Source organism: Schistocerca gregaria, chromosome 2 (genome assembly GCF_023897955.1).
Source record: "Schistocerca gregaria isolate iqSchGreg1 chromosome 2, iqSchGreg1.2, whole genome shotgun sequence".
NCBI classification, from domain to species: domain Eukaryota; kingdom Metazoa; phylum Arthropoda; class Insecta; order Orthoptera; family Acrididae; genus Schistocerca; species Schistocerca gregaria.
In genome coordinates, this window is record NC_064921.1 from 715,293,974 (window position 1) to 715,321,590 (window position 27,617).

The 27,617-nt window shown below is 47.4% G+C and overlaps 20 non-coding genes across 20 annotated transcripts; 13 read left to right on the top strand and 7 right to left on the bottom strand.

Annotated features, from left to right (window-relative positions):
- The first annotated feature begins 22 nt into the window (after positions 1 to 22).
- On the top strand, positions 23 to 94 carry Trnap-ugg (transfer RNA proline (anticodon UGG)). Its single transcript has one exon. It is a non-coding gene; the product is annotated as a tRNA-Pro (tRNA).
- A 635-nt stretch (positions 95 to 729) lies between these two features.
- Trnav-uac (transfer RNA valine (anticodon UAC)) lies at positions 730 to 802 on the bottom strand. Its single transcript has one exon. It is a non-coding gene; the product is annotated as a tRNA-Val (tRNA).
- A 221-nt stretch (positions 803 to 1,023) lies between these two features.
- Positions 1,024 to 1,095, top strand: Trnap-ugg (transfer RNA proline (anticodon UGG)). Its single transcript has one exon. It is a non-coding gene; the product is annotated as a tRNA-Pro (tRNA).
- Positions 1,096 to 3,104: 2,009 nt separating this feature from the next.
- On the top strand, positions 3,105 to 3,176 carry Trnap-ugg (transfer RNA proline (anticodon UGG)). The gene has a single exon. It is a non-coding gene; the product is annotated as a tRNA-Pro (tRNA).
- A 635-nt stretch (positions 3,177 to 3,811) lies between these two features.
- Positions 3,812 to 3,884, bottom strand: Trnav-uac (transfer RNA valine (anticodon UAC)). The gene has a single exon. It is a non-coding gene; the product is annotated as a tRNA-Val (tRNA).
- Positions 3,885 to 4,105: 221 nt separating this feature from the next.
- Positions 4,106 to 4,177, top strand: Trnap-cgg (transfer RNA proline (anticodon CGG)). The gene has a single exon. It is a non-coding gene; the product is annotated as a tRNA-Pro (tRNA).
- Positions 4,178 to 5,968: 1,791 nt separating this feature from the next.
- Trnap-ugg (transfer RNA proline (anticodon UGG)) lies at positions 5,969 to 6,040 on the top strand. The gene has a single exon. It is a non-coding gene; the product is annotated as a tRNA-Pro (tRNA).
- Positions 6,041 to 6,675: 635 nt separating this feature from the next.
- On the bottom strand, positions 6,676 to 6,748 carry Trnav-uac (transfer RNA valine (anticodon UAC)). The gene has a single exon. It is a non-coding gene; the product is annotated as a tRNA-Val (tRNA).
- A 221-nt stretch (positions 6,749 to 6,969) lies between these two features.
- On the top strand, positions 6,970 to 7,041 carry Trnap-cgg (transfer RNA proline (anticodon CGG)). Its single transcript has one exon. It is a non-coding gene; the product is annotated as a tRNA-Pro (tRNA).
- A 1,797-nt stretch (positions 7,042 to 8,838) lies between these two features.
- On the top strand, positions 8,839 to 8,910 carry Trnap-ugg (transfer RNA proline (anticodon UGG)). The gene has a single exon. It is a non-coding gene; the product is annotated as a tRNA-Pro (tRNA).
- A 635-nt stretch (positions 8,911 to 9,545) lies between these two features.
- Trnav-uac (transfer RNA valine (anticodon UAC)) lies at positions 9,546 to 9,618 on the bottom strand. Its single transcript has one exon. It is a non-coding gene; the product is annotated as a tRNA-Val (tRNA).
- Positions 9,619 to 9,839: 221 nt separating this feature from the next.
- Positions 9,840 to 9,911, top strand: Trnap-cgg (transfer RNA proline (anticodon CGG)). Its single transcript has one exon. It is a non-coding gene; the product is annotated as a tRNA-Pro (tRNA).
- A 1,791-nt stretch (positions 9,912 to 11,702) lies between these two features.
- On the top strand, positions 11,703 to 11,774 carry Trnap-ugg (transfer RNA proline (anticodon UGG)). Its single transcript has one exon. It is a non-coding gene; the product is annotated as a tRNA-Pro (tRNA).
- A 635-nt stretch (positions 11,775 to 12,409) lies between these two features.
- Trnav-uac (transfer RNA valine (anticodon UAC)) lies at positions 12,410 to 12,482 on the bottom strand. The gene has a single exon. It is a non-coding gene; the product is annotated as a tRNA-Val (tRNA).
- A 221-nt stretch (positions 12,483 to 12,703) lies between these two features.
- Trnap-ugg (transfer RNA proline (anticodon UGG)) lies at positions 12,704 to 12,775 on the top strand. Its single transcript has one exon. It is a non-coding gene; the product is annotated as a tRNA-Pro (tRNA).
- Positions 12,776 to 14,778: 2,003 nt separating this feature from the next.
- Trnap-ugg (transfer RNA proline (anticodon UGG)) lies at positions 14,779 to 14,850 on the top strand. Its single transcript has one exon. It is a non-coding gene; the product is annotated as a tRNA-Pro (tRNA).
- A 635-nt stretch (positions 14,851 to 15,485) lies between these two features.
- Positions 15,486 to 15,558, bottom strand: Trnav-uac (transfer RNA valine (anticodon UAC)). The gene has a single exon. It is a non-coding gene; the product is annotated as a tRNA-Val (tRNA).
- Positions 15,559 to 15,779: 221 nt separating this feature from the next.
- Positions 15,780 to 15,851, top strand: Trnap-cgg (transfer RNA proline (anticodon CGG)). Its single transcript has one exon. It is a non-coding gene; the product is annotated as a tRNA-Pro (tRNA).
- A 2,496-nt stretch (positions 15,852 to 18,347) lies between these two features.
- Positions 18,348 to 18,420, bottom strand: Trnav-uac (transfer RNA valine (anticodon UAC)). Its single transcript has one exon. It is a non-coding gene; the product is annotated as a tRNA-Val (tRNA).
- A 221-nt stretch (positions 18,421 to 18,641) lies between these two features.
- Trnap-cgg (transfer RNA proline (anticodon CGG)) lies at positions 18,642 to 18,713 on the top strand. The gene has a single exon. It is a non-coding gene; the product is annotated as a tRNA-Pro (tRNA).
- Positions 18,714 to 27,617: the final 8,904 nt, after the last annotated feature.

The following is a 27,617-nucleotide window of genomic DNA, read 5'->3' on the forward strand; positions in this document are numbered from 1 at the left end:
ACCTTCACTGCCACCGGCAAGTGGCTCGTTGGTCTAGGGGTATGATTCCTGCTTTGGGTGCAGGAGGTCCCGGGTTCAAATCCCGGACGAGCCCTACCGTTTTGACCGTGCTGAAGAGTAGGTGGAGCTCACCCACGTTTGTAGCTCTGCAATGAAGAACAGATGCGTGCCGCAGCACGCTGTGTGTGGCCCTACGGTCATGAAGGGACCGTTTGATATGGCAAGAATCTGATACCAGTAAATTACGTAGGTCGATTTCTGTAGAAGAGCCGACAGTAATCTTGCATGCAACGGAAAACAAAGGTTGTCTTTGCAGAACGTGTGCACCGTGAGTGGAGACGAAGCTCAATCGTGGAGCAGTCTACCTTCATCTGATTAGCGACAACGTCAACCAAAGAGTGGGATACAAGACTGAGCGTAGTTAAGAGTTTCTCACTATTAGTTACGTTCACACTTCAACAGAGTTGTGACAAGGCGAGTGCAAAGAGATCAGGAAAGCCAGTATGAAGCGAACTTGAAGTAGTCTTGAAGAAATGGATACTAAATTTTGCAGGCCAGAATGGAGCTACGAGCGTTCTGAGTTACTGAATACCGGTGCACTATGGGAGCAAGAGCATTTGACAGTAAAATGAGGCGATATCGGTGTAGCACACGACATTTATTATCCCGCACACGCAGACGTGACGTTATCTCGGAAATGGAATCCGAAAACGGGTTTAAAAAAAGTCGTGCTTCCGCCCGGGATCGAACCGGGGACCTTCTGCGTGTAAAGCAGACGTGATAACCGCTACACCACGGAAACGACGGTTTTGCCGTTGTACTACCTGGAAAACCGTAGCTCCAACAGATTTTTCCTGCGTAAGCAAGGGCATCGGCTACGAGCTCCGTCCGATTCTAGAAGTTGCTATAGTAAAAGACAACGATAAAAACAATCAAACCGCAACAGCCAGGGAGAACGCTGGGTGAGCAGCAGCTCTGCACGGTGATACCAAGAACGGAGGCGATAGTCATGTGCATCGAGAGGGCTCGTTGGTCTAGGGGTATGATTCCTGCTTTGGGTGCAGGAGGTCCCGGGTTCAAATCCCGGACGAGCCCTACTGTTTGCCGGCACGGTATCTCAGCGTGTTCGGTCAGGGGGTTAACAGCCCTCTGTAATAAAAAAACTGAGTTAACCGATCAACGACAAACTGCAACGGATGTCTTACGACGTCCGCCCCGAGCACATACAACGAACGAAATCGAAAAAAAAGGGGTATGACTCCTGCTTCGGGTGCAGGAGGTCCCGGGTTCAAATCCCGGACGAGCCCTTGCGTTTTGTGCAAACGTGTGGCGACTACCGGCATGCCGGCGGCTGTTCCGCGCATTTCCTGCCCTCCAGGTAAGCACAAAAACCAAGTAGCCGGTTCTGAAAGAGTTTCACGTATCATTTGAGCCATCTGCAGCCTGGTGGTTGGACGTTTGAAATTGATTTAAATGTTCACAGTAGAGATTGTAGCAAGTGTCTTGTTGAGTGCGACGAAAAAGTGATTACGCCCGGAATCGAAACGGAGACCTTCTGCCTGTTAGGCAGACGTGATAACCGCTACACCACGGAAACTGCTAAGCTCTGAGATCCACATGTGACACAACTTGCAGGACGATCACAACTTTGGCGTAAAAATCACTTTGCGGAAACGCACAATGCAGGTATTTCGCATTCGTACGCAACAATCGACAGCACCCTTGCCTGTTTGAATGCCACCACGAATAAGAGCCCAAGAAGTCGTCGGACAAGCTCGCGGCCGAGTCCTCGGTAGCATCAGCTACTCTTGCTTTCCGTACGAGCTACCGTCAATTCGCGCAGTCGCTATTGCATATGATGTCACCAAAAGCAATCACTTCGTTAGCGGCAAGGAGCCCGGGCCCAGCGGTAGCGGTAGCTCTACATGGAGGCACCAGCAGCCCCGACAGGCCGCCGCTGGCGCGCCGGCGCCCGGACCCGCGACCCCTAATGACGTTGCGGTCGATGTATTTCTTAATATCGCTTTTGGAAGAAGCAAGCCAGGTGTAAATCACACAGTATTTTACTGATGATCTGGAAACGCAAATTTAGAACAAGTAGAACATTATATAAAATTTGTTGTGTGGTCGAGCGGAACCCACCCTTCGCTCTTCCCAGATTATCGTTGCTGCACGGAATGATTGTTAAAGCACCGACGGCTTCAGAGTTCGTCTTCTCCAACGTTTGCTTTTGCAGTACATTCCGCAATCTTTTCGTTATGAGTCGTCTGTTTCGGTTTCCCGATGTAGTTTTGCTCACACCTCCCGACTTCTCTTAACCCCGAGCCACCACTAGCAGAAAATTCCGCACTGCAGTCCGGTCAATCTGCAGAGCTCGATAAGAGCATCGCGGTCGTTCCTGAGCTAATGAAACGGCCGTGTCTGTAGTTGTTCCCAGATGTCTCCCACAGAAACGGCCTCCCGGACGCCTGCATTACAGGAGTACGCCCCTACTCCCAGCCATACAATTGCATTTGAAAGCAGAATAACATGAGCTACAGAGCAACTCCGACTTTTGTGTCTGACCTACTTTTAATGATACTGTGGTCGGTTTAGTTACTACTATCGCTGCTGGACGAAGCAGACCAGTTGAAAGCCACACGGTATTCTTGTAACGAACAGGTAATGGAAATTTAGGTAAAACGATATCAAAAAAAGTTGCGTGGTGGAGCGACACATACAGTTGGCTCTTCGTAGATGATCATTGCTGCACGGAATAATTCTTAAGGCACCGACGCCTTCAGGAGTCGTGTTTGGAAGTTTTGCTTGCAGTATATTCCGCTATCTTTTCGTTATGAGTTGGTGTTTCGGATTCCCGGTGTTCTTTTGTTTAGTGCATTTGCCTTCCCTTGATGCTAAGAAAGCACATGACGAAAGTGAAACACCACCGTCTGTTCATCTGCAGAGCGCGATGAAATTATTCACTCTACATTCATTGCCTTTAATATTCTTTCCATCAGTGGTGGGCGCTGCCTTCAGAAAGCGCTTTTCTTTCTGATTTACATGAAAGTTTGTGTTCCTCGGAGCTGGACTGCTTGGGAATACCTTCACTGCCACCGGCAAGTGGCTCGTTGGTCTAGGGGTATGATTCCTGCTTTGGGTGCAGGAGGTCCCGGGTTCAAATCCCGGACGAGCCCTACCGTTTTGACCGTGCTGAAGAGTAGGTGGAGCTCACCCACGTTTGTAGCTCTGCAATGAAGAACAGATGCGTGCCGCAGCACGCTGTGTGTGGCCCTACGGTCATGAAGGGACCGTTTGATATGGCAAGAATCTGATACCAGTAAATTACGTAGGTCGATTTCTGTAGAAGAGCCGACAGTAATCTTGCATGCAACGGAAAACAAAGGTTGTCTTTGCAGAACGTGTGCACCGTGAGTGGAGACGAAGCTCAATCGTGGAGCAGTCTACCTTCATCTGATTAGCGACAACGTCAACCAAAGAGTGGGATACAAGACTGAGCGTAGTTAAGAGTTTCTCACTATTAGTTACGTTCACACTTCAACAGAGTTGTGACAAGGCGAGTGCAAAGAGATCAGGAAAGCCAGTATGAAGCGAACTTGAAGTAGTCTTGAAGAAATGGATACTAAATTTTGCAGGCCAGAATGGAGCTACGAGCGTTCTGAGTTACTGAATACCGGTGCACTATGGGAGCAAGAGCATTTGACAGTAAAATGAGGCGATATCGGTGTAGCACACGACATTTATTATCCCGCACACGCAGACGTGACGTTATCTCGGAAATGGAATCCGAAAACGGGTTTAAAAAAAGTCGTGCTTCCGCCCGGGATCGAACCGGGGACCTTCTGCGTGTAAAGCAGACGTGATAACCGCTACACCACGGAAACGACGGTTTTGCCGTTGTACTACCTGGAAAACCGTAGCTCCAACAGATTTTTCCTGCGTAAGCAAGGGCATCGGCTACGAGCTCCGTCCGATTCTAGAAGTTGCTATAGTAAAAGACAACGATAAAAACAATCAAACCGCAACAGCCAGGGAGAACGCTGGGTGAGCAGCAGCTCTGCACGGTGATACCAAGAACGGAGGCGATAGTCATGTGCATCGAGAAGGCTCGTTGGTCTAGTCGTATGATTCCTGCTTCGGGTGCAGGAGGTCCCGGGTTCAAATCCCGGACGAGCCCTTGCGTTTTGTGCAAACGTGTGGCGACTACCGGCATGCCGGCGGCTGTTCCGCGCATTTCCTGCCCTCCAGGTAAGCACAAAAACCAAGTAGCCGGTTCTGAAAGAGTTTCACGTATCATTTGAGCCATCTGCAGCATGGTGGTTGGACGTTTGAAATTGATTTAAATGTTCACAGTAGAGATTGTAGCAAGTGTCTTGTTGAGTGCGACGAAAAAGTGATTACGCCCGGAATCGAAACGGAGACCTTCTGCCTGTTAGGCAGACGTGATAACCGCTACACCACGGAAACTGCTAAGCTCTGAGATCCACATGTGACACAACTTGCAGGACGATCACAACTTTGGCGTAAAAATCACTTTGCGGAAACGCACAATGCAGGTATTTCGCATTCGTACGCAACAATCGACAGCACCCTTGCCTGTTTGAATGCCACCACGAATAAGAGCCCAAGAAGTCGTCGGACAAGCTCGCGGCCGAGTCCTCGGTAGCATCAGCTACTCTTGCTTTCCGTACGAGCTACCGTCAATTCGCGCAGTCGCTATTGCATATGATGTCACCAAAAGCAATCACTTCGTTAGCGGCAAGGAGCCCGGGCCCCGCGGTAGCTCTACATGGAGGCACCAGCAGCCCCGACAGGCCGCCGCTGGCGCGCCGGCGCCCGGACCCGCGACCCCTAATGACGTTGCAGTCGATGTATTTCTTAATATCGCTTTTGGAAGAAGCAAGCCAGGTGTAAATCACACAGTATTTTACTGATGATCTGGAAACGCAAATTTAGAACAAGTAGAACATTATATAAAATTTGTTGTGTGGTCGAGCGGAACCCACCCTTCGCTCTTCCCAGATTATCGTTGCTGCACGGAATGATTGTTAAAGCACCGACGGCTTCAGAGTTCGTCTTCTCCAACGTTTGCTTTTGCAGTACATTCCGCAATCTTTTCGTTATGAGTCGTCTGTTTCGGTTTCCCCATGTAGTTTTGCTCACACCTCCCGACTTCTCTTAACCCCGAGCCACCACTAGCAGAAAATTCCGCACTGCAGTCCGGTCAATCTGCAGAGCTCGATAAGAGCATCGCGGTCGTTCCTGAGCTAATGAAACGGCCGTGTCTGTAGTTGTTCCCAGATGTCTCCCACAGAAACGGCCTCCCGGACGCCTGCATTACAGGAGTACGCCCCTACTCCCAGCCATACAATTGCATTTGAAAGCAGAATAACATGAGCTACAGAGCAACTCCGACTTTTGTGTCTGACCTACTTTTAATGATACTGTGGTCGGTTTAGTTACTACTATCGCTGCTGGACGAAGCAGACCAGTTGAAAGCCACACGGTATTCTTGTAACGAACAGGTAATGGAAATTTAGGTAAAACGATATCAAAAAAAGTTGCGTGGTGGAGCGACACATACAGTTGGCTCTTCGTAGATGATCATTGCTGCACGGAATAATTCTTAAGGCACCGACGCCTTCAGGAGTCGTGTTTGGAAGTTTTGCTTGCAGTATATTCCGCTATCTTTTCGTTATGAGTTGGTGTTTCGGATTCCCGGTGTTCTTTTGTTTAGTGCATTTGCCTTCCCTTGATGCTAAGAAAGCACATGACGAAAGTGAAACACCACCGTCTGTTCATCTGCAGAGCGCGATGAAATTATTCACTCTACATTCATTGCCTTTAATATTCTTTCCATCAGTGGTGGGCGCTGCCTTCAGAAAGCGCTTTTCTTTCTGATTTACATGAAAGTTTGTGTTCCTCGGAGCTGGACTGCTTGGGAATACCTTCACTGCCACCGGCAAGTGGCTCGTTGGTCTAGGGGTATGATTCCTGCTTTGGGTGCAGGAGGTCCCGGGTTCAAATCCCGGACGAGCCCTACCGTTTTGACCGTGCTGAAGAGTAGGTGGAGCTCACCCACGTTTGTAGCTCTGCAATGAAGAACAGATGCGTGCCGCAGCACGCTGTGTGTGGCCCTACGGTCATGAAGGGACCGTTTGATATGGCAAGAATCTGATACCAGTAAATTACGTAGGTAGATTTCTGTAGAAGAGCCGACAGTAATCTTGCATGCAACGGAAAACAAAGGTTGTCTTTGCAGAACGTGTGCACCGTGAGTGGAGACGAAGCTCAATCGTGGAGCAGTCTACCTTCATCTGATTAGCGACAACGTCAACCAAAGAGTGGGATACAAGACTGAGCGTAGTTAAGAGTTTCTCACTATTAGTTACGTTCACACTTCAACAGAGTTGTGACAAGGCGAGTGCAAAGAGATCAGGAAAGCCAGTATGAAGCGAACTTGAAGTAGTCTTGAAGAAATGGATACTAAATTTTGCAGGCCAGAATGGAGCTACGAGCGTTCTGAGTTACTGAATACCGGTGCACTATGGGAGCAAGAGCATTTGACAGTAAAATGAGGCGATATCGGTGTAGCACACGACATTTATTATCCCGCACACGCAGACGTGACGTTATCTCGGAAATGGAATCCGAAAACGGGTTTAAAAAAAGTCGTGCTTCCGCCCGGGATCGAACCGGGGACCTTCTGCGTGTAAAGCAGACGTGATAACCGCTACACCACGGAAACGACGGTTTTGCCGTTGTACTACCTGGAAAACCGTAGCTCCAACAGATTTTTCCTGCGTAAGCAAGGGCATCGGCTACGAGCTCCGTCCGATTCTAGAAGTTGCTATAGTAAAAGACAACGATAAAAACAATCAAACCGCAACAGCCAGGGAGAACGCTGGGTGAGCAGCAGCTCTGCACGGTGATACCAAGAACGGAGGCGATAGTCATGTGCATCGAGAGGGCTCGTTGGTCTAGGAGTATGATTCCTGCTTCGGGTGCAGGAGGTCCCGGGTTCAAATCCCGGACGAGCCCTTGCGTTTTGTGCAAACGTGTGGCGACTACCGGCATGCCGGCGGCTGTTCCGCGCATTTCCTGCCCTCCAGGTAAGCACAAAAACCAAGTAGCCGGTTCTGAAAGAGTTTCACGTATCATTTGAGCCATCTGCAGCATGGTGGTTGGACGTTTGAAATTGATTTAAATGTTCACAGTAGAGATTGTAGCAAGTGTCTTGTTGAGTGCGACGAAAAAGTGATTACGCCCGGAATCGAAACGGAGACCTTCTGCCTGTTAGGCAGACGTGATAACCGCTACACCACGGAAACTGCTAAGCTCTGAGATCCACATGTGACACAACTTGCAGGACGATCACAACTTTGGCGTAAAAATCACTTTGCGGAAACGCACAATGCAGGTATTTCGCATTCGTACGCAACAATCGACAGCACCCTTGCCTGTTTGAATGCCACCACGAATAAGAGCCCAAGAAGTCGTCGGACAAGCTCGCGGCCGAGTCCTCGGTAGCATCAGCTACTCTTGCTTTCCGTACGAGCTACCGTCAATTCGCGCAGTCGCTATTGCATATGATGTCACCAAAAGAAAACACTTCGTTAGCGGCAAGGAGCCCGGGCCCAGCGGTAGCGGTAGCTCTACATGGAGGCACCAGCAGCCCCGACAGGCCGCCGCTGGCGCGCCGGCGCCCGGACCCGCGACCCCTAATGACGTTGCAGTCGATGTATTTCTTAATATCGCTTTTGGAAGAAGCAAGCCAGGTGTAAATCACACAGTATTTTACTGATGATCTGGAAACGCAAATTTAGAACAAGTAGAACATTATATAAAATTTGTTGTGTGGTCGAGCGGAACCCACCCTTCGCTCTTCCCAGATTATCGTTGCTGCACGGAATGATTGTTAAAGCACCGACGGCTTCAGAGTTCGTCTTCTCCAACGTTTGCTTTTGCAGTACATTCCGCAATCTTTTCGTTATGAGTCGTCTGTTTCGGTTTCCCGATGTAGTTTTGCTCACACCTCCCGACTTCTCTTAACCCCAAGCCACCACTAGCAGAAAATTCCGCACTGCAGTCCGGTCAATCTGCAGAGCTCGATAAGAGCATCGCGGTCGTTCCTGAGCTAATGAAACGGCCGTGTCTGTAGTTGTTCCCAGATGTCTCCCACAGAAACGGCCTCCCGGACGCCTGCATTACAGGAGTACGCCCCTACTCCCAGCCATACAATTGCATTTGAAAGCAGAATAACATGAGCTACAGAGCAACTCCGACTTTTGTGTCTGACCTACTTTTAATGATACTGTGGTCGGTTTAGTTACTACTATCGCTGCTGGACGAAGCAGACCAGTTGAAAGCCACACGGTATTCTTGTAACGAACAGGTAATGGAAATTTAGGTAAAACGATATCAAAAAAAGTTGCGTGGTGGAGCGACACATACAGTTGGCTCTTCGTAGATGATCATTGCTGCACGGAATAATTCTTAAGGCACCGACGCCTTCAGGAGTCGTGTTTGGAAGTTTTGCTTGCAGTATATTCCGCTATCTTTTCGTTATGAGTTGGTGTTTCGGATTCCCGGTGTTCTTTTGTTTAGTGCATTTGCCTTCCCTTGATGCTAAGAAAGCACATGACGAAAGTGAAACACCACCGTCTGTTCATCTGCAGAGCGCGATGAAATTATTCACTCTACATTCATTGCCTTTAATATTCTTTCCATCAGTGGTGGGCGCTGCCTTCAGAAAGCGCTTTTCTTTCTGATTTACATGAAAGTTTGTGTTCCTCGGAGCTGGACTGCTTGGGAATACCTTCACTGCCACCGGCAAGTGGCTCGTTGGTCTAGGGGTATGATTCCTGCTTTGGGTGCAGGAGGTCCCGGGTTCAAATCCCGGACGAGCCCTACCGTTTTGACCGTGCTGAAGAGTAGGTGGAGCTCACCCACGTTTGTAGCTCTGCAATGAAGAACAGATGCGTGCCGCAGCACGCTGTGTGTGGCCCTACGGTCATGAAGGGACCGTTTGATATGGCAAGAATCTGATACCAGTAAATTACGTAGGTCGATTTCTGTAGAAGACCCGACAGTAATCTTGCATGCAACGGAAAACAAAGGTTGTCTTTGCAGAACGTGTGCACCGTGAGTGGAGACGAAGCTCAATCGTGGAGCAGTCTACCTTCATCTGATTAGCGACAACGTCAACCAAAGAGTGGGATACAAGACTGAGCGTAGTTAAGAGTTTCTCACTATTAGTTACGTTCACACTTCAACAGAGTTGTGACAAGGCGAGTGCAAAGAGATCAGGAAAGCCAGTATGAAGCGAACTTGAAGTAGTCTTGAAGAAATGGATACTAAATTTTGCAGGCCAGAATGGAGCTACGAGCGTTCTGAGTTACTGAATACCGGTGCACTATGGGAGCAAGAGCATTTGACAGTAAAATGAGGCGATATCGGTGTAGCACACGACATTTATTATCCCGCACACGCAGACGTGACGTTATCTCGGAAATGGAATCCGAAAACGGGTTTAAAAAAAGTCGTGCTTCCGCCCGGGATCGAACCGGGGACCTTCTGCGTGTAAAGCAGACGTGATAACCGCTACACCACGGAAACGACGGTTTTGCCGTTGTACTACCTGGAAAACCGTAGCTCCAACAGATTTTTCCTGCGTAAGCAAGGGCATCGGCTACGAGCTCCGTCCGATTCTAGAAGTTGCTATAGTAAAAGACAACGATAAAAACAATCAAACCGCAACAGCCAGGGAGAACGCTGGGTGAGCAGCAGCTCTGCACGGTGATACCAAGAACGGAGGCGATAGTCATGTGCATCGAGAAGGCTCGTTGGTCTAGGAGTATGATTCCTGCTTCGGGTGCAGGAGGTCCCGGGTTCAAATCCCGGACGAGCCCTTGCGTTTTGTGCAAACGTGTGGCGACTACCGGCATGCCGGCGGCTGTTCCGCGCATTTCCTGCCCTCCAGGTAAGCACAAAAACCAAGTAGCCGGTTCTGAAAGAGTTTCACGTATCATTTGAGCCATCTGCAGCATGGTGGTTGGACGTTTGAAATTGATTTAAATGTTCACAGTAGAGATTGTAGCAAGTGTCTTGTTGAGTGCGACGAAAAAGTGATTACGCCCGGAATCGAAACGGAGACCTTCTGCCTGTTAGGCAGACGTGATAACCGCTACACCACGGAAACTGCTAAGCTCTGAGATCCACATGTGACACAACTTGCAGGACGATCACAACTTTGGCGTAAAAATCACTTTGCGGAAACGCACAATGCAGGTATTTCGCATTCGTACGCAACAATCGACAGCACCCTTGCCTGTTTGAATGCCACCACGAATAAGAGCCCAAGAAGTCGTCGGACAAGCTCGCGGCCGAGTCCTCGGTAGCATCAGCTACTCTTGCTTTCCGTACGAGCTACCGTCAATTCGCGCAGTCGCTATTGCATATGATGTCACCAAAAGCAATCACTTCGTTAGCGGCAAGGAGCCCGGGCCCAGCGGTAGCTCTACATGGAGGCACCAGCAGCCCCGACAGGCCGCCGCTGGCGCGCCGGCGCCCGGACCCGCGACCCCTAATGACGTTGCAGTCGATGTATTTCTTAATATCGCTTTTGGAAGAAGCAAGCCAGGTGTAAATCACACAGTATTTTACTGATGATCTGGAAACGCAAATTTAGAACAAGTAGAACATTATATAAAATTTGTTGTGTGGTCGAGCGGAACCCACCCTTCGCTCTTCCCAGATTATCGTTGCTGCACGGAATGATTGTTAAAGCACCGACGGCTTCAGAGTTCGTCTTCTCCAACGTTTGCTTTTGCAGTACATTCCGCAATCTTTTCGTTATGAGTCGTCTGTTTCGGTTTCCCGATGTAGTTTTGCTCACACCTCCCGACTTCTCTTAACCCCGAGCCACCACTAGCAGAAAATTCCGCACTGCAGTCCGGTCAATCTGCAGAGCTCGATAAGAGCATCGCGGTCGTTCCTGAGCTAATGAAACGGCCGTGTCTGTAGTTGTTCCCAGATGTCTCCCACAGAAACGGCCTCCCGGACGCCTGCATTACAGGAGTACGCCCCTACTCCCAGCCATACAATTGCATTTGAAAGCAGAATAACATGAGCTACAGAGCAACTCCGACTTTTGTGTCTGACCTACTTTTAATGATACTGTGGTCGGTTTAGTTACTACTATCGCTGCTGGACGAAGCAGACCAGTTGAAAGCCACACGGTATTCTTGTAACGAACAGGTAATGGAAATTTAGGTAAAACGATATCAAAAAAAGTTGCGTGGTGGAGCGACACATACAGTTGGCTCTTCGTAGATGATCATTGCTGCACGGAATAATTCTTAAGGCACCGACGCCTTCAGGAGTCGTGTTTGGAAGTTTTGCTTGCAGTATATTCCGCTATCTTTTCGTTATGAGTTGGTGTTTCGGATTCCCGGTGTTCTTTTGTTTAGTGCATTTGCCTTCCCTTGATGCTAAGAAAGCACATGACGAAAGTGAAACACCACCGTCTGTTCATCTGCAGAGCGCGATGAAATTATTCACTCTACATTCATTGCCTTTAATATTCTTTCCATCAGTGGTGGGCGCTGCCTTCAGAAAGCGCTTTTCTTTCTGATTTACATGAAAGTTTGTGTTCCTCGGAGCTGGACTGCTTGGGAATACCTTCACTGCCACCGGCAAGTGGCTCGTTGGTCTAGGGGTATGATTCCTGCTTTGGGTGCAGGAGGTCCCGGGTTCAAATCCCGGACGAGCCCTACCGTTTTGACCGTGCTGAAGAGTAGGTGGAGCTCACCCACGTTTGTAGCTCTGCAATGAAGAACAGATGCGTGCCGCAGCACGCTGTGTGTGGCCCTACGGTCATGAAGGGACCGTTTGATATGGCAAGAATCTGATACCAGTAAATTACGTAGGTCGATTTCTGTAGAAGACCCGACAGTAATCTTGCATGCAACGGAAAACAAAGGTTGTCTTTGCAGAACGTGTGCACCGTGAGTGGAGACGAAGCTCAATCGTGGAGCAGTCTACCTTCATCTGATTAGCGACAACGTCAACCAAAGAGTGGGATACAAGACTGAGCGTAGTTAAGAGTTTCTCACTATTAGTTACGTTCACACTTCAACAGAGTTGTGACAAGGCGAGTGCAAAGAGATCAGGAAAGCCAGTATGAAGCGAACTTGAAGTAGTCTTGAAGAAATGGATACTAAATTTTGCAGGCCAGAATGGAGCTACGAGCGTTCTGAGTTACTGAATACCGGTGCACTATGGGAGCAAGAGCATTTGACAGTAAAATGAGGCGATATCGGTGTAGCACACGACATTTATTATCCCGCACACGCAGACGTGACGTTATCTCGGAAATGGAATCCGAAAACGGGTTTAAAAAAAGTCGTGCTTCCGCCCGGGATCGAACCGGGGACCTTCTGCGTGTAAAGCAGACGTGATAACCGCTACACCACGGAAACGACGGTTTTGCCGTTGTACTACCTGGAAAACCGTAGCTCCAACAGATTTTTCCTGCGTAAGCAAGGGCATCGGCTACGAGCTCCGTCCGATTCTAGAAGTTGCTATAGTAAAAGACAACGATAAAAACAATCAAACCGCAACAGCCAGGGAGAACGCTGGGTGAGCAGCAGCTCTGCACGGTGATACCAAGAACGGAGGCGATAGTCATGTGCATCGAGAGGGCTCGTTGGTCTAGGGGTATGATTCCTGCTTTGGGTGCAGGAGGTCCCGGGTTCAAATCCCGGACGAGCCCTACTGTTTGCCGGCACGGTATCTCAGCGTGTTCGGTCAGGGGGTTAACAGCCCTCTGTAATAAAAAAACTGAGTTAACCGATCAACGACAAACTGCAACGGATGTCTTACGACGTCCGCCCCGAGCACATACAACGAACGAAATCGAAAAAAAAGGGGTATGATTCCTGCTTCGGGTGCAGGAGGTCCCGGGTTCAAATCCCGGACGAGCCCTTGCGTTTTGTGCAAACGTGTGGCGACTACCGGCATGCCGGCGGCTGTTCCGCGCATTTCCTGCCCTCCAGGTAAGCACAAAAACCAAGTAGCCGGTTCTGAAAGAGTTTCACGTATCATTTGAGCCATCTGCAGCCTGGTGGTTGGACGTTTGAAATTGATTTAAATGTTCACAGTAGAGATTGTAGCAAGTGTCTTGTTGAGTGCGACGAAAAAGTGATTACGCCCGGAATCGAAACGGAGACCTTCTGCCTGTTAGGCAGACGTGATAACCGCTACACCACGGAAACTGCTAAGCTCTGAGATCCACATGTGACACAACTTGCAGGACGATCACAACTTTGGCGTAAAAATCACTTTGCGGAAACGCACAATGCAGGTATTTCGCATTCGTACGCAACAATCGACAGCACCCTTGCCTGTTTGAATGCCACCACGAATAAGAGCCCAAGAAGTCGTCGGACAAGCTCGCGGCCGAGTCCTCGGTAGCATCAGCTACTCTTGCTTTCCGTACGAGCTACCGTCAATTCGCGCAGTCGCTATTGCATATGATGTCACCAAAAGCAATCACTTCGTTAGCGGCAAGGAGCCCGGGCCCAGCGGTAGCTCTACATGGAGGCACCAGCAGCCCCGACAGGCCGCCGCTGGCGCGCCGGCGCCCGGACCCGCGACCCCTAATGACGTTGCAGTCGATGTATTTCTTAATATCGCTTTTCGAAGAAGCAAGCCAGGTGTAAATCACACAGTATTTTACTGATGATCTGGAAACGCAAATTTAGAACAAGTAGAACATTATATAAAATTTGTTGTGTGGTCGAGCGGAACCCACCCTTCGCTCTTCCCAGATTATCGTTGCTGCACGGAATGATTGTTAAAGCACCGACGGCTTCAGAGTTCGTCTTCTCCAACGTTTGCTTTTGCAGTACATTCCGCAATCTTTTCGTTATGAGTCGTCTGTTTCGGTTTCCCGATGTAGTTTTGCTCACACCTCCCGACTTCTCTTAACCCCGAGCCACCACTAGCAGAAAATTCCGCACTGCAGTCCGGTCAATCTGCAGAGCTCGATAAGAGCATCGCGGTCGTTCCTGAACTAATGAAACGGCCGTGTCTGTAGTTGTTCCCAGATGTCTCCCACAGAAACGGCCTCCCGGACGCCTGCATTACAGGAGTACGCCCCTACTCCCAGCCATACAATTGCATTTGAAAGCAGAATAACATGAGCTACAGAGCAACTCCGACTTTTGTGTCTGACCTACTTTTAATGATACTGTGGTCGGTTTAGTTACTACTATCGCTGCTGGACGAAGCAGACCAGTTGAAAGCCACACGGTATTCTTGTAACGAACAGGTAATGGAAATTTAGGTAAAACGATATCAAAAAAAGTTGCGTGGTGGAGCGACACATACAGTTTGCTCTTCGTAGATGATCATTGCTGCACGGAATAATTCTTAAGGCACCGACGCCTTCAGGAGTCGTGTTTGGAAGTTTTGCTTGCAGTATATTCCGCTATCTTTTCGTTATGAGTTGGTGTTTCGGATTCCCGGTGTTCTTTTGTTTAGTGCATTTGCCTTCCCTTGATGCTAAGAAAGCACATGACGAAAGTGAAACACCACCGTCTGTTCATCTGCAGAGCGCGATGAAATTATTCACTCTACATTCATTGCCTTTAATATTCTTTCCATCAGTGGTGGGCGCTGCCTTCAGAAAGCGCTTTTCTTTCTGATTTACATGAAAGTTTGTGTTCCTCGGAGCTGGACTGCTTGGGATTACCTTCACTGCCACCGGCAAGTGGCTCGTTGGTCTAGGGGTATGATTCCTGCTTTGGGTGCAGGAGGTCCCGGGTTCAAATCCCGGACGAGCCCTACCGTTTTGACCGTGCTGAAGAGTAGGTGGAGCTCACCCACGTTTGTAGCTCTGCAATGAAGAACAGATGCGTGCCGCAGCACGCTGTGTGTGGCCCTACGGTCATGAAGGGACCGTTTGATATGGCAAGAATCTGATACCAGTAAATTACATAGGTCGATTTCTGTAGAAGAGCCGACAGTAATCTTGCATGCAACGGAAAACAAAGGTTGTCTTTGCAGAACGTGTGCACCGTGAGTGGAGACGAAGCTCAATCGTGGAGCAGTCTACCTTCATCTGATTAGCGACAACGTCAACCAAAGAGTGGGATACAAGACTGAGCGTAGTTAAGAGTTTCTCACTATTAGTTACGTTCACACTTCAACAGAGTTGTGACAAGGCGAGTGCAAAGAGATCAGGAAAGCCAGTATGAAGCGAACTTGAAGTAGTCTTGAAGAAATGGATACTAAATTTTGCAGGCCAGAATGGAGCTACGAGCGTTCTGAGTTACTGAATACCGGTGCACTATGGGAGCAAGAGCATTTGACAGTAAAATGAGGCGATATCGGTGTAGCACACGACATTTATTATCCCGCACACGCAGACGTGACGTTATCTCGGAAATGGAATCCGAAAACGGGTTTAAAAAAAGTCGTGCTTCCGCCCGGGATCGAAACGGGTACCTTCTGCGTGTAAAGCAGACGTGATAACCGCTACACCACGGAAACGACGGTTTTGCCGTTGTACTACCTGGAAAACCGTAGCTCCAACAGATTTTTCCTGCGTAAGCGAGGGCATCGGCTACGAGCTCCGTCCGATTCTAGAAGTTGCTATAGTAAAAGACAACGATAAAAACAATCAAACCGCAACAGCCAGGGAGAACGCTGGGTGAGCAGCAGCTCTGCACGGTGATACCAAGAACGGAGGCGATAGTCATGTGCATCGAGAAGGCTCGTTGGTCTAGGAGTATGATTCCTGCTTCGGGTGCAGGAGGTCCCGGGTTCAAATCCCGGACGAGCCCTTGCGTTTTGTGCAAACGTGTGGCGACTACCGGCATGCCGGCGGCTGTTCCGCGCATTTCCTGCCCTCCAGGTAAGCACAAAAACCAAGTAGCCGGTTCTGAAAGAGTTTCACGTATCATTTGAGCCATCTGTAGCATGGTGGTTGGACGTTTGAAATTGATTTAAATGTTCACAGTAGAGATTGTAGCAAGTGTCTTGTTGAGTGCGACGAAAAAGTGATTACGCCCGGAATCGAAACGGAGACCTTCTGCCTGTTAGGCAGACGTGATAACCGCTACACCACGGAAACTGCTAAGCTCTGAGATCCACATGTGACACAACTTGCAGGACGATCACAACTTTGGCGTAAAAATCACTTTGCGGAAACGCACAATGCAGGAATTTCGCATTCGTACCTAACAATCGACATCACCCTTGCCTGTCTGAATGCCACCATGAATTAGAGCCCAAGAAGTCGTCGGCAATGAACGCGGCCGAGTCCTCGGTAGCATCAGCTACTCTTGCTTTCCGTACGAGCTACCGTCAATTCGCGCAGTCGCTATTGCATATGATGTCACCAAAAGCAATCACTTCGTTAGCGGCAAGGAGCCCGGGCCCAGCGGTAGCTCTACATGGAGGCACCAGCAGCCCCGACAGGCCGCCGCTGGCGCGCCGGCGCCCGGACCCGCGACCCCTAATGACGTTGCAGTCGATGTATTTCTTAATATCGCTTTTCGAAGAAGCAAGCCAGGTGTAAATCACACAGTATTTTACTGATGATCTGGAAACGCAAATTTAGAACAAGTAGAACATTATATAAAATTTGTTGTGTGGTCGAGCGGAACCCACCCTTCGCTCTTCCCAGATTATCGTTGCTGCACGGAATGATTGTTAAAGCACCGACGGCTTCAGAGTTCGTCTTCTCCAACGTTTGCTTTTGCAGTACATTCCGCAATCTTTTCGTTATGAGTCGTCTGTTTCGGTTTCCCGATGTAGTTTTGCTCACACCTCCCGACTTCTCTTAACCCCGAGCCACCACTAGCAGAAAATTCCGCACTGCAGTCCGGTCAATCTGCAGAGCTCGATAAGAGCATCGCGGTCGTTCCTGAGCTAATGAAACGGCCGTGTCTGTAGTTGTTCCCAGATGTCTCCCACAGAAACGGCCTCCCGGACGCCTGCATTACAGGAGTACGCCCCTACTCCCAGCCATACAATTGCATTTGAAAGCAGAATAACATGAGCTACAGAGCAACTCCGACTTTTGTGTCTGACCTACTTTTAATGATACTGTGGTCGGTTTAGTTACTACTATCGCTGCTGGAAGAAGCAGACCAGTTGAAAGCCACACGGTATTCTTGTAACGAACAGGTAATGGAAATTTAGGTAAAACGATATCAAAAAAAGTTGCGTGGTGGAGCGACACATACAGTTGGCTCTTCGTAGATGATCATTGCTGCACGGAATAATTCTTAAGGCACCGACGCCTTCAGGAGTCGTGTTTGGAAGTTTTGCTTGCAGTATATTCCGCTATCTTTTCGTTATGAGTTGGTGTTTCGGATTCCCGGTGTTCTTTTGTTTAGTGCATTTGCCTTCCCTTGATGCTAAGAAAGCACATGACGAAAGTGAAACACCACCGTCTGTTCATCTGCAGAGCGCGATGAAATTATTCACTCTACATTCATTGCCTTTAATATTCTTTCCATCAGTGGTGGGCGCTGCCTTCAGAAAGCGCTTTTCTTTCTGATTTACATGAGTTTGTGTTCCTCGGAGCTGGACTGCTTGGGATTACCTTCACTGCCACCGGCAAGTGGCTCGTTGGTGTGGGGGTATGATTCCTGCTTTGGGTGCAGGAGGTCCCGGGATCAAATCCCGGAAGAGCTCTACCGTTTTGACCGTGCTGAAGAGTAGGTGGAGCTCACCCACGTTTGTAGCTCTGCAATGAAGAACAGATGCGTGCCGCAGCACGCTGTGTGTGGCCCTACGGTCATGAAGGGACCGTTTGATATGGCAAGAATCTGATACCAGTAAATTACATAGGTCGATTTCTGTAGAAGAGCCGACAGTAATCTTGCATGCAACGGAAAACAAAGGTTGTCTTTGCAGAACGTGTGCACCGTGAGTGGAGACGAAGCTCAATCGTGGAGCAGTCTACCTTCATCTGATTAGCGACAACGTCAACCAAAGAGTGGGATACAAGACTGAGCGTAGTTAAGAGTTTCTCACTATTAGTTACGTTCACACTTCAACAGAGTTGTGACAAGGCGAGTGCAAAGAGATCAGGAAAGCCAGTATGAAGCGAACTTGAAGTAGTCTTGAAGAAATGGATACTAAATTTTGCAGGCCAGAATGGAGCTACGAGCGTTCTGAGTTACTGAATACCGGTGCACTATGGGAGCAAGAGCATTTGACAGTAAAATGAGGCGATATCGGTGTAGCACACGACATTTATTATCCCGCACACGCAGACGTGACGTTATCTCGGAAATGGAATCCGAAAACGGGTTTAAAAAAAGTCGTGCTTCCGCCCGGGATCGAACCGGGTACCTTCTGCGTGTAAAGCAGACGTGATAACCGCTACACCACGGAAACGACGGTTTTGCCGTTGTACTACCTGGAAAACCGTAGCTCCAACAGATTTTTCCTGCGTAAGCGAGGGCATCGGCTACGAGCTCCGTCCGATTCTAGAAGTTGCTATAGTAAAAGACAACGATAAAAACAATCAAACCGCAACAGCCAGGGAGAACGCTGGGTGAGCAGCAGCTCTGCACGGTGATACCAAGAACGGAGGCGATAGTCATGTGCATCGAGAAGGCTCGTTGGTCTAGGAGTATGATTCCTGCTTCGGGTGCAGGAGGTCCCGGGTTCAAATCCCGGACGAGCCCTTGCGTTTTGTGCAAACGTGTGGCGACTACCGGCATGCCGGCGGCTGTTCCGCGCATTTCCTGCCCTCCAGGTAAGCACAAAAACCAAGTAGCCGGTTCTGAAAGAGTTTCACGTATCATTTGAGCCATCTGCAGCCTGGTGGTTGGACGTTTGAAATTGATTTAAATGTTCACAGTAGAGATTGTAGCAAGTGTCTTGTTGAGTGCGACGAAAAAGTGATTACGCCCGGAATCGAAACGGAGACCTTCTGCCTGTTAGGCAGACGTGATAACCGCTACACCACGGAAACTGCTAAGCTCTGAGATCCACATGTGACACAACTTGCAGGACGATCACAACTTTGGCGTAAAAATCACTTTGCGGAAACGCACAATGCAGGTATTTCGCATTCGTACGCAACAATCGACAGCACCCTTGCCTGTTTGAATGCCACCATGAATAAGAGCCCAAGAAGTCGTCGGACAAGCTCGCGGCCGAGTCCTCGGTAGCATCAGCTACTCTTGCTTTCCGTACGAGCTACCGTCAATTCGCGCAGTCGCTATTGCATATGATGTCACCAAAATCAATCACTTCGTTAGCGGCAAGGAGCCCGGGCCCAGCGGTAGCTCTACATGGAGGCACCAGCAGCCCCGACAGGCCGCCGCTGGCGCGCGGGCGCCCGGACCCGCGACCCCTAATGACGTTGCAGTCGATGTATTTCTTAATATCGCTTTTGGAAGAAGCAAGCCAGGTGTAAATCACACAGTATTTTACTGATGATCTGGAAACGCAAATTTAGAACAAGTAGAACATTATATAAAATTTGTTGTGTGGTCGAGCGGAACCCACCCTTCGCTCTTCCCAGATTATCGTTGCTGCACGGAATGATTGTTAAAGCACCGACGGCTTCAGAGTTCGTCTTCTCCAACGTTTGCTTTTGCAGTACATTCCGCAATCTTTTCGTTATGAGTCGTCTGTTTCGGTTTCCCGATGTAGTTTTGCTCACACCTCCCGACTTCTCTTAACCCCGAGCCACCACTAGCAGAAAATTCCGCACTGCAGTCCGGTCAATCTGCAGAGCTCGATAAGAGCATTGCGGTCGTTCCTGAGCTAATGAAACGGCCGTGTCTGTAGTTGTTCCCAGATGTCTCCCACAGAAACGGCCTCCCGGACGCCTGCATTACAGGAGTACGCCCCTACTCCCAGCCATACAATTGCATTTGAAAGCAGAATAACATGAGCTACAGAGCAACTCCGACTTTTGTGTCTGACCTACTTTTAATGATACTGTGGTCGGTTTAGTTACTACTATCGCTGCTGGACGAAGCAGACCAGTTGAAAGCCACACGGTATTCTTGTAACGAACAGGTAATGGAAATTTAGGTAAAACGATATCAAAAAAAGTTGCGTGGTGGAGCGACACATACAGTTTGCTCTTCGTAGATGATCATTGCTGCACGGAATAATTCTTAAGGCACCGACGCCTTCAGGAGTCGTGTTTGGAAGTTTTGCTTGCAGTATATTCCGCTATCTTTTGGTTATGAGTTGGTGTTTCGGATTCCCGGTGTTCTTTTGTTTAGTGCATTTGCCTTCCCTTGATGCTAAGAAAGCACATGACGAAAGTGAAACACCACCGTCTGTTCATCTGCAGAGCGCGATGAAATTATTCACTCTACATTCATTGCCTTTAATATTCTTTCCATCAGTGGTGGGCGCTGCCTTCAGAAAGCGCTTTTCTTTCTGATTTACATGAAAGTTTGTGTTCCTCGGAGCTGGACTGCTTGGGATTACCTTCACTGCCACCGGCAAGTGGCTCGTTGGTCCATTCTGGCTTTAGCCGTCGCCGCGGTCGGACGTGCTTGTTGTTTACTCCGCGTACGTTAGCGCTATCGCCGGTGTTTGGTGTTTACGTGAAGTTAGCTGTACATTTTCGCTGTTATTTTTTGAGTGGTGTCTCTGATAAGTGTTTTTATAGTGCTTTCGTCCGTTCCACGTCTCGTGCTTCGCCGCAATTTCGGTTGTTGCCGGAATTTCGTCGGAACCGACGACCATGTCTGACACCGTCAGGAAGAATACTTTAGTCTTCTCGTTCGAGAAAGAAACACGGCCGGTCCAACCCACTGCGCTGGAAATCCACGATTGGCTGACTGAGGTAATCGGTATAAATTCTGACTCTGTTCATACCACGCAATTAGATGCTGAAAAATACTGTGTTTTTGTTAAATTTCTGAACTCAGTGACAGTCGATAAGTTGCTTGCAAAATGGGGTAATTCCGTCGAATTTGTTCATCGAGACGGTTCAAAAAGTAATGTCTCTGTACGAAAAGCTGATATCATGTACACCAATGTCAGGATTTTGAATGTTCCAATTGAAATTGATAATCAGTTGATCAAGGACGCTCTATCTAAATATGGCGAAGTTAAATCTATCTATAACGAAAGATGGTCGAAGCTATACAAGATACAGTGTTTTAATGGCATTAGATCCGTTGAAATGGAGGTGAAAGCCAACATTCCGTCCCATATATCCGTTGCAGGCCATAAAGCACATGTTGTGTATTCTGGTCAGGAGCGCACGTGCAATATTTGCAATGAGACAGGTCATTTCCGACAAGATTGTCCGCGCCGTGTTTTTGTTCTTCGGAACAATCTAACACAGCGTCAAAAACTGACCCTCAGCGATGTCTTACCAAATAGCACTTCCCTTCTTTCGGTTAACGACAGTGGTGCATGTACTTCTGCAGTGCCCGCCATAACTACTACGGAGTTCCCTCCCCTGAGCGTCATTACATCACACCCTTCTGTTCCCGATTGCGATCTCCAGAATAAGAAGCGACCGTTGGAAATGACCGATGACGGCTCGGACGGCGAGTCCGCCCGTAATTCGCCTTCCACCCGCAAGCAGAAGCAGTGTAATGCGGATGTGCTCGAGGAAACAAACAGTACATGTATTGACGTGACGACAGCCGCTAAGGCAACCCGGCCGCTGTCGGCGGCTGAACAGGTACAAACGGTCCACGGAGGGGACGCAGTAACGATTGTCGCGGAGACGGAAGAGGCGCACTCCGAAGCACAAGAGGTGACGGAGCGGAACCCAACTCAAGAATTTACAGACCCACAAACCGCCGACTCAGTCAGTGCTCTGGAGCTAGTGACGGAAGAACAAGGAAATGGCACTCGTAAAAAGGACGCTGTTGAGGCAGCTTCGGTCACAACGGTGGTAAAGATAGACAATCCGAATGACGGCGCGTTGAACCAAGATGTCCGAAGACGCCGACTCAAACCGCAACCTAATCTCAAAGCTTCCCGTAACCAAAGCAAACAACAACCAGCACAAGAGGAAGCGACGGCCAAGAACGTCTTGTATGAAATCATCACGGAAAGACCTAAGGAGGTACCTTCAAGTGACATTAGTGATGCAAAGCCCCTCGGTAAAACTAAAACCCGAGATGTTCGGAATCCTGCACCAAAATGAGGCTGTAAGATGAAAAAAAAAAAAGGATTTTGTTGAACCAGTTTCATTTCTAATTGTACTACTGTCTTAGTCATATTTCAGAGGAACCAGATGAAGTGTTTACCGAGCTTCAAATACTGACTATTCTTTTAGATGTTTGTTTAAGCAGAGTCGTTTCTCCCTTCTAGGAGCTGCACATCTCTTTTTTTTATTAATATTTTTTTATCTTTTTAATCACTTATTTACTTTTTATGCAAACTAAATGTCCCAGGCATATACAATTACGACTATCAATATTAACAGGATTACATCCGTGACTAAAGTTACAGCGCTCAAGGATTATTTATATGAGTCAGGGACGGACATTGCTTTCCTACAGGAAGTAGTGCTGACTAATCTTACAGTGCCTGGATATTTGGCGATTTTAAATGTCTCACTTGACACCAACGTCGGTACAGCAATTTTAGTCAGGGAGGGGATTCCTGTCTCGGATATCGAGAGGTTGGACTCCGGCAGAGCGATAGGTATAAAAGTCTTTGGTTCTACCCTTATCAATCTGTATGCCCCTTCTGGCACATCCAATAGAATGGAAAGAGCACAGTTCTATAAACAAGAAATCATTTATTTATTACGGAAAAACCCAAAAGATCTTATAATAGGCGGTGATTTTAATTGTGTGATAAATAAGAAAGACCAGGTTCCGAATTTTAATACCTGCAATGAACTGAAGCGTTTCGTCACTGTTTTACAGCTTAAAGATGCTTGGGAAATAATGTATCCCACATTTGTGGCATTTACATTCCTAGGTCCTCACTCACGTAGCAGGATCGACAGACTTTACATATCGCAAAGTCTAGTTAGCTCCTTCATTAAAGCAGAGACGATTCCAGTTTACTTTTCTGATCATAGCTCCGTGCTAGCTTCCATCAACCTTACTGCGCAACCCACTCGCCGTTTTAGAAGTTCATGGCACCTTAATACGTCACTGATGCAGGACGACGGATTAGAAGAAAGTTTGACAGAAGCGTGGGCATTGTGCCTCCGCTCTGCAGATAGACACGTCTCAGTACTAGACTGGTGGTGCAACAGGGCAAAGCCTAAACTGAGAAAAGTTCTCATCCAGTATAGTGTACAACGATCGAAAGACTTAAAAAATTCCATAGAATTTTATTATACCATGCTGCGAAATTTATATGAGCAGGCAAACACTTCCAACGTCCGTCTGGCAGATATCAAGCAAACTAAGGCCAAATTGCTCAGTCTTAAAAGACAGCAGATGGAGGGTCTGAAATTAAAATCCAAGGCTAAGACAGTCGTGGAGGATGAACATGCTTCCTTGTACCATCTACTGAAGCACGAAAGAAACAGGAGACGCACCTTCATTGATGGACTTCAGTCTGAAACTGGCGAGACACTCACGACTCAGAGAGACATCGTCAATGCAGTGCACAAATATTACGAAGACCTATACACTGCCAACCCGGTATGTGAAGAGTCCTTCGATGAGTTCCTTAGTTACATAGCTCCACAGGTCTCGGACGAGGAAAACGAAGACCTTCTCGTTGAGTGTACTAATGAAGATATCCACAGAATCATCTGCAAATCTCCTCTGAGGAAATCGCCGGGACCGGATGGTTTGCCTGTTGAATTTTATAAACGATACTGGCCACTGATTGGTGACATGTTTACCCGAATGACGAACGAGGTGCTTCAGGGAAAGCATTTACCTGCTGTTTTTAAAGAGAGCACAATAGTACTAATCCCAAAAAATGCTGCAAAAAGAAACCTCAACAACTTTCGTCCTATCTCCCTGTTAAACTCCGATTATAAAATCATCGGCAGAATTTTAAACAACAGACTCTCACAGTTGGCCAAAAAGATAGTAAGTCCATACCAGTCCTGTGTGCCTACCAAGAGCATTTTCAAAAGCATAGCTGAATATAGAGATATAATTGCAATCACTGCTGTGACCACCATAAAATGTGCTATCATGTTTATTGACTTCCAGAAAGCATTTGATCGTGTGGATCATAGATTCCTTAGTGCCACACTGAACAAAATAGGTTTTAATGAGCGAGTCGTAAGTGTGATCAGAAATGTTGCAACAGGCATCAGCGCTTGTATATCAGTTAACTGCCAGAGGACAAAGCAGATTCAGATCAGGCGCGGCGTTCCTCAAGGAAGCCCCCTCTCCATGTTCCTATTCGTGCTTTCATTAGAACCTTTCCTCCGCAGTGTTCATGCCACTCTAACTGGCATCACATTATCTGGTCACCGAACAGTCATAAACGCCTATGCCGATGATGTCGGAGTCGTCCTGCGAAATCCCGACGACATTTTGAAATTGGAAACGCTAATTAAAAAGTACTGTAGAGTCTCCGGAGCAGGTGTCAACGCAAACAAAAGCAAACTCCTAAACCTGCGGGGTTTTCAACATACCACCTTAGCCTGGGCCACAATGGTCACCCAATGCAAAGCACTAGGAATAACACTGACACCTTGTCCGTTAAAAATGGCAGCTATCAATTGGAGAAATACGTCGGGACAACTTCTTGGAACAACAAGGGAAAACCTCCACCGTAACATGAACCAAGTTCAGAGGGTGATTTTCATTAACCACTGCATTCTCTCCAGGAGTTACTTTATAGCACAGATCTTCCCACTACCGAAAATGATTGGAAAAAAGATAATGTCTACCATTGCCAGCTATCTTTGGAGAGGGGATATCTTCAGAGTCGACGCAAAAACTGCGACCTTAGATCCCAGGAATGGAGGTTTGGGGTTAGTTGACATCAGAAATAAGGCGTCTGCGCTTTTTATAAAAAGGACCGCCACTATCCTTAGCGACCACGCTGATAGCATTACAACTAAATTATTTGAAGTTGTCAGGCCTGCCAGTTTACAGGCGCCGGTGAATGTGCAAAAAATAAATAACCGGCTCCAGTACGTTCGTGTATATTTTGTGGAATTCAGCTATCTCGGCGGTGTCATCATCAACTCACGACGGATCACGGCCCGCGATATTCTGTGCCATCGAAAGAAAATGGAGGGGAGAAACAAATTGGAAAGTAAATACCCACACACTGATTGGGACGCCATATGGAAAAATATTAATATGCGTGGTCTACCATCGGACGTCAAGTCAGCGTGGTATAAAACAGTGAATGAGACCGTAAGCACCAATGAAAGGTTACATGCAATCGGCGTTAGCGACACGAACCTATGTCTCAAATGTAAATTGATCGACACGTTAGTGCACAGATTCACGTGCGGTGGCAATCTACAACTCTGTAATTGGATTAGGGAACAACTGGCTTTTCTTACGAGATCTTCGGTGGAAAATTTTCCCCCTGTTACATTCCTCAGGCCTCAGACTTGCTATTTTCCAGCAGCAAAAAACAACTCGGTCCATTGGTTAATGGGACACTATGTGAATTACGTAATTAATCACCTGGGAAATGACAATTCCACTGATTTTTACATGTACTTGAAGTGTGCTTTTTATAACGCCCTGAAATATAAAGACCACAAGAAAAACTACGGTAATATGCTTAAAATTGTATTCGAGCGACTGGGCATTGGTTGACAAGCCAACGAGATAAACAAAAATCGTTTATTTAAGCGAAACGACGCTTAAACAAAAACAATTGGGGAGAAGTACAATTTTACAGTTTCATATTACAATCACTTATCCTCTGCTGGCAAAGAAGGCTATTTTGTTTATTGCACAGAAGAAGCCGAAGCCGAAAGCCAGTATCGCAGGGTTAAAGATAAATTGTTTTCTTATACATTCATTTTATGACTGAGTAGGAAGTCTCATTTGTTTCCATGGAAGGGAACATACTTTTTTATTATTATTATTAATCTCAAGAAGGAAAGGAGGCTATGGAATTAGTGCCTTAACATAAAATTCCTTCTTCACATTCCATGAAGATTTTTCTTTTACAATAAAAAAAATAACAAACAAACAAAAATAATAATAATAACAATAAAAAACTAAACAGAAATTAAAACAATAATATACAGGTTCAGGGTCCACTACTTCCTACAACTTTATTATATATTACAAAGAAGTATGCTAGGTTGCCGAGAAGCAGTGGATGAGAAAAAAAAAAAAAAAAAAAAAAAAAAAAAAAAAAAAAAAAAAAAAAAAAAAAAAGCACTAAAGCTATAACCTTCAATCTCTATTGCCTCGGCATGACATAAATTTTTTGTTTCAAATGAAGCATCTTTTGGTTCAGGATTTCGAAGGCAAAACAGCATATATCTACGTATACACAAGATGTAAAATTTCTTATTGAAAACTATGATAAAGACACGCCTCAGCAACAGGACTGGGTGGAGACATCGCGGCCAGGCCTCGAGATTTTGACCCCTGCCCGCTTTGCCTCCGCCTGCCTCACGCTGCTTGTTTAAAAAAAAAAAAAAAAAAAAAAAAAAAAAAAAAAAAAAAAAAAAAAAAAAAAGCTCAGTCAGTAGAACATGATATTCTTAATCTCAGGGTCGAGGGTTCGAGCTCCCGCTGGGCGGAACTGAATTTTGAAAAAAATTCAAAAAAAAAAAAAAAAAAAAAAAAAAAAAGGATAGCGTCTTTGATTCATAATCAAAACGGCTTCGTTCCCGGGTTCGATCCCCGCCACTGCCTAAATTTTGATGAAAAAAAAAAAAAAAAAAAAAGTGGTTAAGGCGTCTGACTCGAAATCAGATTCCCTCTGGGAGCGTAGGTTCGCATCCTACCGGCTGCGTGCGATTTTGCGTAAAGAGGAGCAAATATTTTCACACACGTGAACGCGGTTGCAAACCGATGGCGCCATCTTCAACAAGACGAAAATTTCCGTTTAACAATACTGAGTGTCGCGACGGCTGCTGCTTACTGTGGCTACAGGTTCTCCTCTCACTGACGCTGGGACTGCAGAAAGCCGTCGCAGGCCAGACGAGTGCGCTCCCGTCATTTTCTCGCGTCGACGCCGAGTTCGTGAGTACACAGACGTGCTTGGAAGCGTTGGACAGAGCCAACATTCATTTCTCTCTTTTTTAAGAATCGCAATTCAGTCATTCGAGTGCGGAAAAAGCAATGGTGCAGCGTTTCTTTTCTTAAGATCTCGCAGCTACTTGCAAGTATGTCGACCACTTAAGACGACAGATAATAAAAAAAAAAAAAAAAAAAAAAGGGGTATGATTCCTGCTTTGGGTGCAGGAGGTCCCGGGTTCAAATCCCGGACGAGCCCTACCGTTTTGACCGTGCTGAAGAGTAGGTGGAGCTCACCCACGTTTGTAGCTCTGCAATGAAGAACAGATGCGTGCCGCAGCACGCTGTGTGTGGCCCTACGGTCATGAAGGGACCGTTTGATATGGCAAGAATCTGATACCAGTAAATTACATAGGTCGATTTCTGTAGAAGAGCCGACAGTAATCTTGCATGCAACGGAAAACAAAGGTTGTCTTTGCAGAACGTGTGCACCGTGAGTGG